We start from the raw sequence: 12,297 nt of genomic DNA on the forward strand, positions 1-12,297 counted from the left end.
CACACACAGTGATTGGCTCAGGATAGCATCTAATGAGCTTCAACCTCGGAGCTACTGCTAGAACTGTTGGTATGGACTCCTTCCTGATTCTGAGGTGCCTCTGCTGCCTAAGAGAGCCTACAGGAGTGAGTGGACTCCACACGTGGCAGAAAGGAAGGCGGAATGACATACTCCCGGTCAGCTCCGCAGGACTATTTTGAACCTGATGTCATATCCTGCTGTGGAAACTGAGGCAAGTTATGGCAGCCTGGTGCAGAATCAGTTAGGACAAGAGAGGACCAAGTTTCAGTGGGTCCACCCTGACACCCACTCTCTCCCCTTCTGAGACCCTCTCATGTTTCCTTTGGAGACTGTTACCCACCCCGAGTTCAGTTAGAGGACAGAGTCCACCTCTCACAGGCAGCCTGGACTCAGAACAGGTCATCAAGAGTAGCAATAGTTTCTTTTGGATGTTTGGGCAACACAGTTCCAGCACCTCAGAGCACTTCCCAGGACATTTGGTAGAATTCTTGAGAATGAGGCTATCTCCATCTTGGTAGTTTGGGGATCTGCTTGCAGTTGCCGATGGCCATGCAGCCATAAAGAGGAAAGCCGAAAGCCCCTGTGACAGGGCACAGTGACACAGTCGGAAGCCTTGTTTGTAGTTGCTCCTGAAGGTGTATCCTGGGGTTTTTAATTATATGGGAGGGCATTTTTTATTGAGGCAGTTTGATCTTTCTTTTTCTTTCTTTCTTTCTCTCTCTCTCTCTCTCTCTCTCTCTCTCTCTCTCTCTCTCTCTCTCTCTTTCTTTCTTTCTTGTTTATCTATTTATTTATTTTGTTTTTCGAGACAGGGTTTCTCTGTGTAGCCCTGGCTGCTGTCCTGGAACTCACTCTATAGACCAGGCTGGCCTCGAACTCAGAAATCCACCTGCCTCTGCCTCCCAAGTGCTGGGATTAAAGGTGTGCGCTACCACTGCCTGGCTCGATGTGAATTTACATGCTGAAATACTGGCTTTAGGTTCGGCTGTATTGCCTCTGCCTGCCCCCTGCATCTTTGTTCAAATGTCTTTTCTCTAGGGGCCCTTTTCAAACCTTGCCTAAAGCATGACTCAACAACTCCTAGAAACCTTCCTTGATCTTCGTATGGCTACTATTTCCTCCCATCACTTTTCTGGCACCTTGTGGCTCCCAAAGTCCTGTGCTGGCCCCTTTGTATCCCGCGACCTGCAGCAACACACAGGACATCTATGTAGCTCTGCTGCCCTCTGATGGCCAACAACAGAAACGCATGAAAACATCCTGAATCCTAGCTCCTCTTCATATACGAGTAGGTTCAGGCAAAGGCCACACTGTATGCCCTGTGTTTTTCCTTGCTAACTCTGGTAACTCTGTTCTGTCTCTATAGAGATATTCACAAAGGCTTCAGTTTTGCTTGCTTGGTTAGTTTGTGTTAAACTTGGAACCCAAGACTTCAAACATGGTAAATGTGGTATATAGTTTGACTCTGTATCCAAGGTCTAGAGCTTAGATTTATTTATTTATTTATTTATTTATTTATTTATTTATTTATTTATTTATTTATTTATTTATTTATAGATAGGGTTTCCCTGTGTAGCCCTGGATGTCCTGGAAGTCACTCTGTAGACCAGGTTGGCCTCGAACTCAGAAATCTGTCCGTCTCTGCCTTCCTAGTGCTGGGATTAAAGGCGTGCACCCCCACTGCTGGCAACCTTCTGTGTTCCCTGTGCATACCCTTCCCTTGGTGTCTGGAAAGAAGCCCGGCTCAGGCTCTGATTTCCGGTTCCTGCCGCTGCTGCTGGGATATGTGAGACGATGGGTTGGGGTTTAAGCCAGGCGGTCTCTGGCCCTTTGCTTGGTGGTCTGTGCTGCAGAACTGCTGGAAGGCCAGGCTGAGAGCCAGGACTGCTGGGCACTTCGAGGCTCTCCATTAGAACTTGTGTAGGGAGAGCCCGTAATGGCTTGCCACCCTCCGGCTTTCCTGCCGCATGCCTGGCCTATCCTCTACTGCTGAGGAAAGGGCTCTCCATATGCACCCGGCCTGCGGTTCCTTACCACGGTTTGGATCAGGGAGTCCAATCCTCAGAGGACACTCTGTCCTTATACCATGGCCAGGACTCTCGGGAGAGCGCCTGAACAGCCCAGAACGCAGGGTCGGATAATTCTCTAGCACAGAGATTGTCTGTTTTGTGTAGAAGGGGGAGTGGCTAGGTGTTTCTACATCCATTACCGTGGGCCTATACCACAGGGCGTGGCTCAGATTTAAGGTGTATCTTTCCACTTCAAATGATTCAAGAAAAGATCTCACATGCCATGCCTGGCTGGTGGGTTTTAGTTGAATCTAGATGTAGACAAGATGGCAACCAAGATCAGCCATCAGCCATAGATGTGAAGACGTGTTGTTGTGCACATGTGGCTTCTATCTATCTGCTACTTACACCACTGGGGTGGATCATTGTCTAGACTACACAAAGCCTGTCTTTAGTCAGGATTTCTGTTGCTGAGATGAAACATAATTACCAAAGCAACTGGGGAGTGGGTGAGAAAGGTTTTGGGCGTTTAACTTACATATTCAGAATCACAGTACATTGAGGGAAGCCAAAGCAGAAACTTAATATCAGACAGGAACCTGGAGGCAGGAGCTGATGCAGAGGCCACGGAGGATGCTGCTCATTCAAAAGGCTTGTTTCTCATGGCCTGCTCAGTCTGATTTCTTATACAACTCAGGACCACCAGCCTGTGTGTGTGTGTGTGTGTGTGTGTGTGTGTGTCCCATTTGGGTTCTCCCACACTGATTACTAATTAAGATGTCCTATAGCCTTCCTAATGCTGCGACCTGTTAATACATGTTGTGGTGGCCCCCAACCATAAGCTTATTTTTGTTGAGTCCTATGGGTTTATAACTGTAAAATTTTGCTAGTGTTATGGATCACAATGTAAAATCTGTTTTCTGATGTTCTTAGGTGACACCTATGAAAGAGTCACTTGATTCCCCTCCTAAGGGGCCACAGCCCTTGAGAACCCTTGCCCAGTAGGTTTCCCTGCTTACAGCTTGGTTTTATGGAGGCATTTTCCCAATTGAAGTTCCCTCCTCTTAGAAGACCAGAGCTTGTGTCAAGTTGGCATGAAACTACCCAGCACAAAGCCCACACAAACAAGATTTCTAATCCCCTTGGTTTTATATACTGTTTACCTGGGATCTTACAAAGCCCCCTAGTTCAGCAGTTTGTACACAGGTGAGATTAATGTATGACCCCATCCTATGTATGTATATAGTTGGTATTCAACTTTCTTTTATGAAGGACGCGTTGCCCAGCACTGACTCTGCAGTCAAACACCTTCCATCTCATGATCTCAGCCATTATGACCAGCCCAGCCCACCCCAGATAATCAGGGCAGAATCCTATGGGTTTATTTAATCAATTTTAGCACAATTACTGGGTGATTATTCCTAAACTAATTTTTTCTATGCTTGACTATCTATTTCCCAGCTTCACTCTCTAAGTTACTTGTTGTTTGAGACCCCCCCCCCCCACCCCTCTTCCTGTTATTTTTGCTCTATCAATCTGTCCTTGGGTGGCATTTCACTTGCCACATGGCCTGGTCCATCCTGTCTAATGAGACTTCCTGATCTCCATCTTCTTTCTCCTTCTCTCCTCCTCGTGGTCCCTACTGCAGTCCTCAGCCTAGTAGCTAAAACCCCGCTGACCTGTATTCTCTTCAGTAACTGACTGCAGCCACTTTTATTTAACCAGTCAGAGAAGATTGGCGAGCAAAGTATATACAACATCATTTGGTGTAGATAAGATCATGCTCATGGGACTGCAACCAGCTCTTGGGTGCCAGTGTTTAGCATTTGAATACATAGCAGCCTCAGACCAACCCCCAACACAGTGTGATTGCCCTTGTATCCAGCCATTCACAGCAGCCAGTTCTATGTAATCCTGGTCAGTCCCATGGTCTTTGGGGAGGAACTAGACTACAGAGTTTGGGGAAGAGCAGGAAGGGGTGGGACTTACATGAGGATGGGAAAAACCGTCATCCAGGCTGGGGAAGACGGTGCTCTGTCTATAAGACCACTAGATTCATAGGTCCCATAGGGTGAAGTTTGGCTTGTTGTTTGGACTTTATGTGGAGAGGTAGATCCTGGATAGTACTCCCAGGGAGAAAAAAATCTTACAACAGTTGACAGATATATTTATTCATGTCATTAAAAGAGGGACGAACAAGAAAATGTTAAAAGAATGAGAAAATGGAATATTTTTAGGAAAGCAGGATTTGTACATGAAGATTAAGGTGGCCAAATGTTTCTGGAATGGAAAGAAAACTAAAAAGCATATACAAGTTATGGTATGAGTACATTATTTGGGGTATGTAAAAGGTAGAGAATTAAAGATAATATTTAGGATATTAAAATTACTATGTTCAAAGTCAAACACTGATGTCAAACTACTTAAATCAGAGGATGTCTTGTAAATTGTTATTCTACTCTTGGTAACAGTTTCAAGTACTGACTTTTGTTTGTTTGTTTGTTTGTTTTTGGTTTTCAAGACAGGGTTTCTCTGTATATCCCCGGCTGTCCTGGAACTCACTTTGTAGACCAGGCTGGCCTTGAACTCAGAACTGCTTGCCTCTGCCTCCCAAGTGCTGGGATTAAAGGCATGTGCCACCACTGCCCAGCTTGTACTGACTTTTTTTAGTATATGTGCTGCCAAAGCGAGCACTTGTACTGACTTTTAAAAAACAAAATGTATCTAATCAAGGCTTATTTACAATCAGATTTTTGCTCAACCTTTATCTAGATACTATACAGTAGTTAAATGTACCACACGGAGGCAACTGACCTGTGTATTCAATAACCATACTTTGAGGCTTGTTGCGATAACCTACCCCAACACATATTGCATCAACTGATGAAGAAGACAGGTCTCTATATTTTCGATTGTTGATTACTGTGCTGGAAGCTCCTATGCTGGCAGGATATGTGGCATAGTCATTTCTGTAGCCCACAATGTATGTATCTGTTTCCTACATGCAAATGTCTGATGCTTCTCTCCTTCTTAAAAAGATGATTCTCTGAGATTATCAGGTTGAAAAGCAAGTGGTCCTGGGGGCAAAAGGCAGTGCTAACCCATGGACAGGGCATAGTTTGGCTGCTGATTGGTTCAGAGTGAGTGAGCTGTGGAATGCCCCCCACTATGCTAATAGCTTTTATTTTTTTGTATGAGATAAGGCTTTTGATAAATAAAGAGCTGGCAGCCAGAGCTGGGGCAGAGGGAGGGAAGCAGAACAGGAGCAGTGCAGGGACGTTGGTTCCGTAGTCTGTTGGTTCTGTAGAGTCTAAATGGGTAGCTGAGATTAAACAGGTAACAACCTTATACTATACAAGAACGTCCCAGAAATAGAGGCCTATTCTAATGTGGGTAGAGGGATTAAAAGGACCATATGTTTTCTCTTGCCTTCTAAGGTCAGCTATCTCAGGGAACTGTGGGACATCTCTTAAGATGTTCTGTTGTTAATGGAGACCATGGAGATCTCACTCCATGGCTGGGAGACCAGGTGATGCCCTTGGTGGATTCTAACAAGTGTCCAGTCTACAGACAGGAAAGTAAACAGAGGGAACATTTCCCATACTTCCAAGCAAAGCCACTGCCGAGCAAGGCCTTTTCCTTATGCTCGCAAAGATGGAAAACTGGTAATAGAAAGATTAGAGGAGGGGCTGGAGAGGCGGCTCAGTGGTTTAGAGCTCTGGCTGCTCTTCCAGAGGACCTGGGTTCAATTCTTAGCACTCATGTGGCAGCTCACAACTGTCTATAACTCTAATTCCAGGAGGATATGATGCCCTCTTCTGGCCTCCTTCACACAGTTACACACATGGTATACAGACATACACTTGTGCAAACCACCAATATATATAATAAAACAAAACAAAATTGAAAGAGACTAGAAGAGCCAGAGGCTCCTCCCTAGATCCAGGGACTCCCAAGGACCAGATCTCCACTGTCTTTGACTGGGGAAAAAGAAAAATGGTTAATTTTGGTCACTTGCATGGTCTTAAACACCTAGCAGGAAAGTATAAGCATGGATTAAATTACCAGAATGTTTTTGGGACTGCATTCATTGGACATAGGGCTTAATTATATGAGATGTTATTTAGACAACTATTTCTCATTAGTGATTCCATTTTTGATGGAAAAAAAGATGCCCAGATACAGAACATTACAACCTTGTCTCTATTCAATATGATGACCCTCACCTGCAGCCAAGAAAAGCAAGCCCATCCTGTAAAATAAAAAAATAAAATAAAAAATTAACCAACAATGGAAGACTTCTTCTCACAGCTGTAGCACCTTCCTTCTGCAGCAGAGTTGCCCATGCCCCCTGACTGAAGGAGGTTCCCAGACACCCTGTATCTGGGAGGTTTTAGAGAAAATATCCATGGAGCATCACTGGGAATCTTATAAGGAAGTGGGGCTAAATTTTTCTTTTAGATTTTCAATTAGATGCTTATTTTGATTATGTCCTCAACAAGAAGGGAATCCATACTTTTTTCAGCTTTGCTCCTGTGTGCCAGCCCCCACCAGGAATAACACCTGGGCAAGGGTGTTGGTGATGGGAAGGTGTAACTAGCAAGGGCGTTGGCACTGGAACAGTGTAACTAGCTTCTCTTGTGAAGTTTTATTTTTTTAATCCCTTTACAGAAGTCTGGAGTAACAAAGGGACAGTTGATTGCACCATTACACTTGGATCTGTCAAACACAATTTATGCCAACCCAGGTGTAGAGATCCTTCCTCTGGCCTTATTAGTTTACACTGGCTCTGATACACACCCAGCCAGTTCCATTTACATTTGTAACATAGTTACATTTCACTATGTTAAGCAAGGCTACAGTAATCACAAGGAATTGTCCTTATTGGTTTTTGTCTCAATATTTCTCATGAGGTTGCAATAGAAAAAACCCAATAGCCAATTTCTGATCTTACACTAGCTGAAGGGAGGTTTCTTAAGCTCTTGGACCTCTCCATGATGTTCCTTGTGGGGAACAATAGTGACAAAAGAAATAACCAACTGACTCCCTGACCACCATGACAAAGCCTGCCAAAGGATTCTTTGCATGGTTTCCTTGACTATTCTCCCCTGATAAGGCAGAATTGCTCCAACCGTCTTCCTAACTACACCATCAGTAGCCATGACAGTTATCTGAACAGTCCCCCTTACCTGTGTACAGATGCCTCCTCTCCCACACAGCATGTGCCAAGGACACACACTTTTGCCAAGCACTGTTATATACTGTTTCTTTCATGTCCTCTTAGGATGGCCCCCCTCAGAAACAACATTTTCCCTTCCTACATCACCCCTTAGACAGTTTGAAGCAGTCTGGGTGATCAGATCTCCAAAGCCTCAACAGCAGTTAGGGTGACCTCTGACAGGTGGCAATGAGGTCCCAGGGGGGATAAAGATCCCCAGGTTCAGAGAGATAGGGGATGTGCCACAGACAGATAAAAGAACATGGTAAACAACCTCTTCGTAATCTGACTCAAGACAAAGACCTGGCAGACTTTCTCTCTTGCCATCAGGACCCCCCAGCCCCCACCTTTTGGATAACTGTTCCTGGCTAGAAAGGTAGGTTCAACCCAGTCCTATTTAACTGTTTAACTGAAGCTGTGGGCCTATCAGCTCCCCTTTCTTTGTCTAAGTTGACCAAGATTAGAAGAAGGAGCCCTGCTCTATACCACCATGACCACAAACCTATCTGAAACCACGGACTGTGCAGCTTCCTGTGCGTTGTTTAAGCCAATCCAGAATTAAGGGACTAGGACTCATTCCAGGCCAACAGCAATATTTAAAGCCCCTAGCACTCCAGGGGAGAAAGTAGATAGCAGTCCTTTCTCTGCTCTGAAGGGAAATTTTCTCTCTGTGTGCTTTGCTTTCTCTCTGTCTCTGTCTGTCTGTGTCTGTCTGTCTGTCTGTCTGTGTCTCTGTCTGTCTGTCTGTTCTCTCTCTCTCTCTCTCTCTCTCTCTCTCTCTCTCTCTCTCTCTCTCTGTGTGTGTGTGTGTATGTACACATGAGTGCATGGAATTCCCTGGAGCCTGAGTTGTAGACTGAACAAATATTAGATTCTTGTCCCTTTTGGTATGAGACAGCCTTTCTGGTATGAGATTATCTGGTTGGCATCCTGTAAGTCAACCTAATTCCCTTTAATATATATTATATTTAATGGCGGGGGGGGGGGGCGAGAGCGTCTATTTAGAATTATCGATCTGGACTCAGTTTAGAGAATCCCAATCTTGTTGGCAACATCTAGAGCATCATAATCAGGAGTCAAGCGAACATGCTCCTTCTCTCTGTCAGGCCTTATCAAGGTGTTGACTTTGGCCACATCAGTGTCATAGAGTTTCTTCATAGCCTGTTTGATCTCATGCTCAATGGCTTTGACATCATCCACAGTGAACACAAGCGTATTGTTGTCCTCTTTTTCTTGGCTGACTCAGTGGTGAGGGGGAATTTGATGATGGCATAGTGGTCAAGCTTGTTTCTCTGGAGCCACAGGGTCTTGGGCTTCCAGAAGTGGGTGATGTTGTAAGATATTTCCTATCCATTCACATTGAGGCAGTGAGAGAGGCCAGTGATTGGAGGGGAGAGAGGAGGAGGAGCTGGGGAGAGAGAGGCACAGGGACAGAAAAAGCAGGAGAGGGAGAGAGAGACAAGTGCATATCCACATGGAGTCAGATGTAAATTTACTGAAAGGTTAGAAATGGGGATAAGACTTTTATCATTGTAAATTGGCATCTTGTGATTGAGAGCTTCATATACATAAATACAATTGGTTAACTCTTTAAGTTTAAGAGTCGTGCTTAACCAGGTAATTGGAATCAGTGGGCCCTGGGTAGAAGCAAGATAAACATGGTGGAACCACACGGGTTGCCTAGGACCTCCTCTGGAGAGATGGCCAGGCAGGCAGGACTGCCAGGGAGTTTGGGCACACAGAGCAGGACTCTACTAAATTAACTCTTAGATATCTGGAAGAGAAGGAAAATGGATTTAATTACATTGCAGCGCGCTTCAATTTCTATGTCTTCGGTGCACTGATTGTCCACGTGTACGTTTATTTGTCAGTGTTTTGTGTGAATGAGTGTTTGTTTCATGTTAAAAAATAAAAATTGATGAAAATTTCATCTGCTGGCACCTCTTGAGCCGGCTGCAGGCTAATTTAAAGCTGTGCGCAGCAGTGGGGAACATGCTCAACTTTTTTTTCTTAAAGGTCCACTAGCCTCCAGCCTTTAAATTAACTCTTAGATATCCGGAACTCTGCGGGCCACGGGAAGGTGGCCCAGGCAGCGCACGGTGCGCAGGGACACAGGCCGATGGTGGCCCGGTTAGAAGGAGCCCAGAATTCCATGGTCCCCGGGCCCAGTGGCGGCTGCCGAGCGCAGTGCGACATGGCCTCAGCAGCGGGCCTGTCGTGTGTGCTGTGGTCCCCATGGTTTTCCAAGTGGCTGGAGGCGCAACGCAGCATGGCACAATGGTGGGCCTGAGGCAGCAGCTATGACTCTGGGCTCCAGCCAAGGGGCTTCTGGGCATGGCCTGAGGAACTCAGCTTTTCTGCGGACAGCAGGAGGGAGGTATCTTCCTGCCGCTTTCTCCCTGCACACTGAGCCCAGGGCCGCAGGTTTTTATATGAGGAGTGTTTTGTCTCTGCTTCAGTACAAGAAGCTGAGATCTTACATTTTTTAATATATCTTATTTATAGAAATCTTTTTTTAATAAAAATATTTGTTTATAAAAATGTTTTGTTTATAGAAAAACAGGCCTTTGCTTTTGGGTTTTTAAATTTTTTTTAAATAAATAATTTTCAAAGGTCATTAAAATAAATTAATTTGCTAAGACATCTCTTTAAGCTTGCCGCAGAAGGACTTAAACCTATTTTCAAGGCAGATATAAATCAACTGGCAAAAGATAGATAATTTTACAGCTAAACGCTGCTATAATCAGCTGTTTATGATATATGTTCACTGCCATTCCTTGGAAAAAGTAACATTAATATAAAATCACAGTTTTTGCTCTTGAAATAAAGTTTTTTACATCCTTCAATAAAGATATTGATGTGTTGTTAAAATGTTATAGAGATATTTTTTAAAAAATGTTTTAAGAGCCTAATAAAACATTTGTTCCTTGTTTCAAGCAGCAATCAAATTAATTATTATTAATAATTGGACTATTACATGACAGGCCTTTTGAGGCAAAGTTGATAATTGCTATCCAAAAGGTAATTTGTTACTATTTGCTTTTATATTTCTATACATACATCCCATAAAAAAATACATCAACTATGGGACTAAAGTTTATATAATTAGATCACATGACTATTCCTTTAAGTTTTTCCTTGCTTCAGCACTTGGGTGCTATAGCAGCTATTTTTAAGATGTTAAAAATCAATCTTTTAATAATAGTAAATATATATATAGCTCATGGTTTACAATTGCTTAAAATTGTTCTATTTTAATACTGCTAATTCTTAATTTTTACAGTTGTTTATACAAATGTAATTCAAATTTCAAAGGATATGTTCTCTAAATGACTGTCCTTTAGATATTTAAAAGCTAACCCAAAGGCTGGAGAGACAGCCATGGGTGCTGAGAGCTGGACTCTACATATGGCACCCAATGAGGATTATAACTGGTAACAGAGAGGCAGAATGAGGTATGTTGTCTGATTGGAGCTCCATGGAAAAAGGAAAAAAAAGTTTATGCATCCGGCATGGTAAGCAACAGGGTATTAATTTAGTGCTAACAATGTCATTTATTTCTAATGGCTGTTGCTAAAGGAGTGTGTACAGATACAGGCTAGACTGAGATCAGCTAGGGTGTGACAATGAAATGGAACAGGGAATTAATTTAGTTAGGCATTTGTCCGCAGTATAAGAACTGCATCAGGCAAGAGAAATAGGGCATAAATTATATAAAACAAAATAAAAAGAGTAAAAAACAAAAAACAAAGAAAAAATCTCTAAAAACATGAAGGAAGAGGGAGAGAGGGATTAAAGATGGGGACTTGAACCAGAAGCCATGTGTTTTGTGTCTCTCCATGTGTTTTCTCTTGCCCCATTTCTACACCCATCTCTCCTTCCAGAGAACCCGCTGTTAGAATGTATGAGCTGGACTCTACAATTGGAACCATTGCCTGGCGCAGCTGCAGGAGAGTTGGCAGGAGCAGGAATGTGTTGGGTCATTTTTTAAAAAAATAATACCCACTACAGGGAGACATGTAGATCTTTTTCTTTTTGTGGTTGTGGATGCCTTTCAACACTGCCTTCTTAGCTTTCAAGGCCTTTGCCTTGGTTTTGGCTCCGGGAGGGGCAGGTGCTTCCTTCTTTGCATTCGGTGCCATCTTGATGAAGAGGTCCCTTCACTCTTTGAGCCATACATTTTGTATTTTTCCTTTCTAAGCTTGCTGTGCTTGATCCAAACACCCCTCATAAGGGTGAACTATAGCAGAGTCTAAACTTGGTTGACTTGAGACTTCCTCTGTTAATTCAATTAATTTGATGAATCACTTCACCTTAGCCTCAGGCAGACTCTTTGGGCTAGGGAAAAGAGCAGCCACATTATTCTCCAAATTATTATAATACAGTCTCTAGGTCACATACTAAAAACCATTCTCCTCTGAAATCTCTAGAGCCAGGCCCCCACAGTGCAAATCACCCTTAGTACCACTGTCTTCCATGCTTCTACTAGTATGACCCATTAAATCCTACATAAAGTATTCCATTGCTTTCCAAAGTCCCCAAATCCATATTCCTCCAAACCAAAACATGGTCAGGCCTATCACAGCAATACTGCACTCCTGGTACCAACTTTTGTCATAGTTAGGGTTTTTTTGTTTGTTTGTTTGCTTTGTTTTTTTGGATTTGGTTTTTTTTTTTTCTGAGACAGGGTTTCTCTGTGTAGCCCTGGCTGTCCTGCAACTCACTCTGTAGACCAGGCTGGCCTCGAACTCAGAAATCCACCTGCCTCTGCCTCCCAGAGTGCTGGGATTACAGGCATGTGCCACCACTGCCCAGCAATAGTTAAGGATTTATTGCTATGAAGATACACCACGACAACTTTTATAAGGAAAACATTTTACTGGGGCTGGCTTAGAGATAGGAGATTTAGTCTATTATCATCACAGTGGGAAATATGGCTTCATAAAGGCAAACATGCTGGAGAGGTAACTGAGAGTTCTGCATCATGATTCACGGGCAGCAGAATGAAGACACTCTGGCCAGACTTGAGCTTATAAGACCTCAAAGCCC

The 12,297-nt window shown here is 43.6% G+C and overlaps 1 pseudogene; it reads right to left on the reverse strand.

Moving 5' to 3' along the window:
* Positions 1–8,274: 8,274 nt before the first annotated feature.
* Positions 8,275–11,390, reverse strand: LOC127677559 (60S ribosomal protein L23a-like; annotated as a pseudogene).
* Between the last annotated feature and the right edge of the window lie 907 nt (positions 11,391–12,297).

Source organism: Apodemus sylvaticus, chromosome 2, assembly GCF_947179515.1.
Source record: "Apodemus sylvaticus chromosome 2, mApoSyl1.1, whole genome shotgun sequence".
Classification (NCBI taxonomy): Eukaryota; Metazoa; Chordata; class Mammalia; order Rodentia; family Muridae; genus Apodemus; species Apodemus sylvaticus.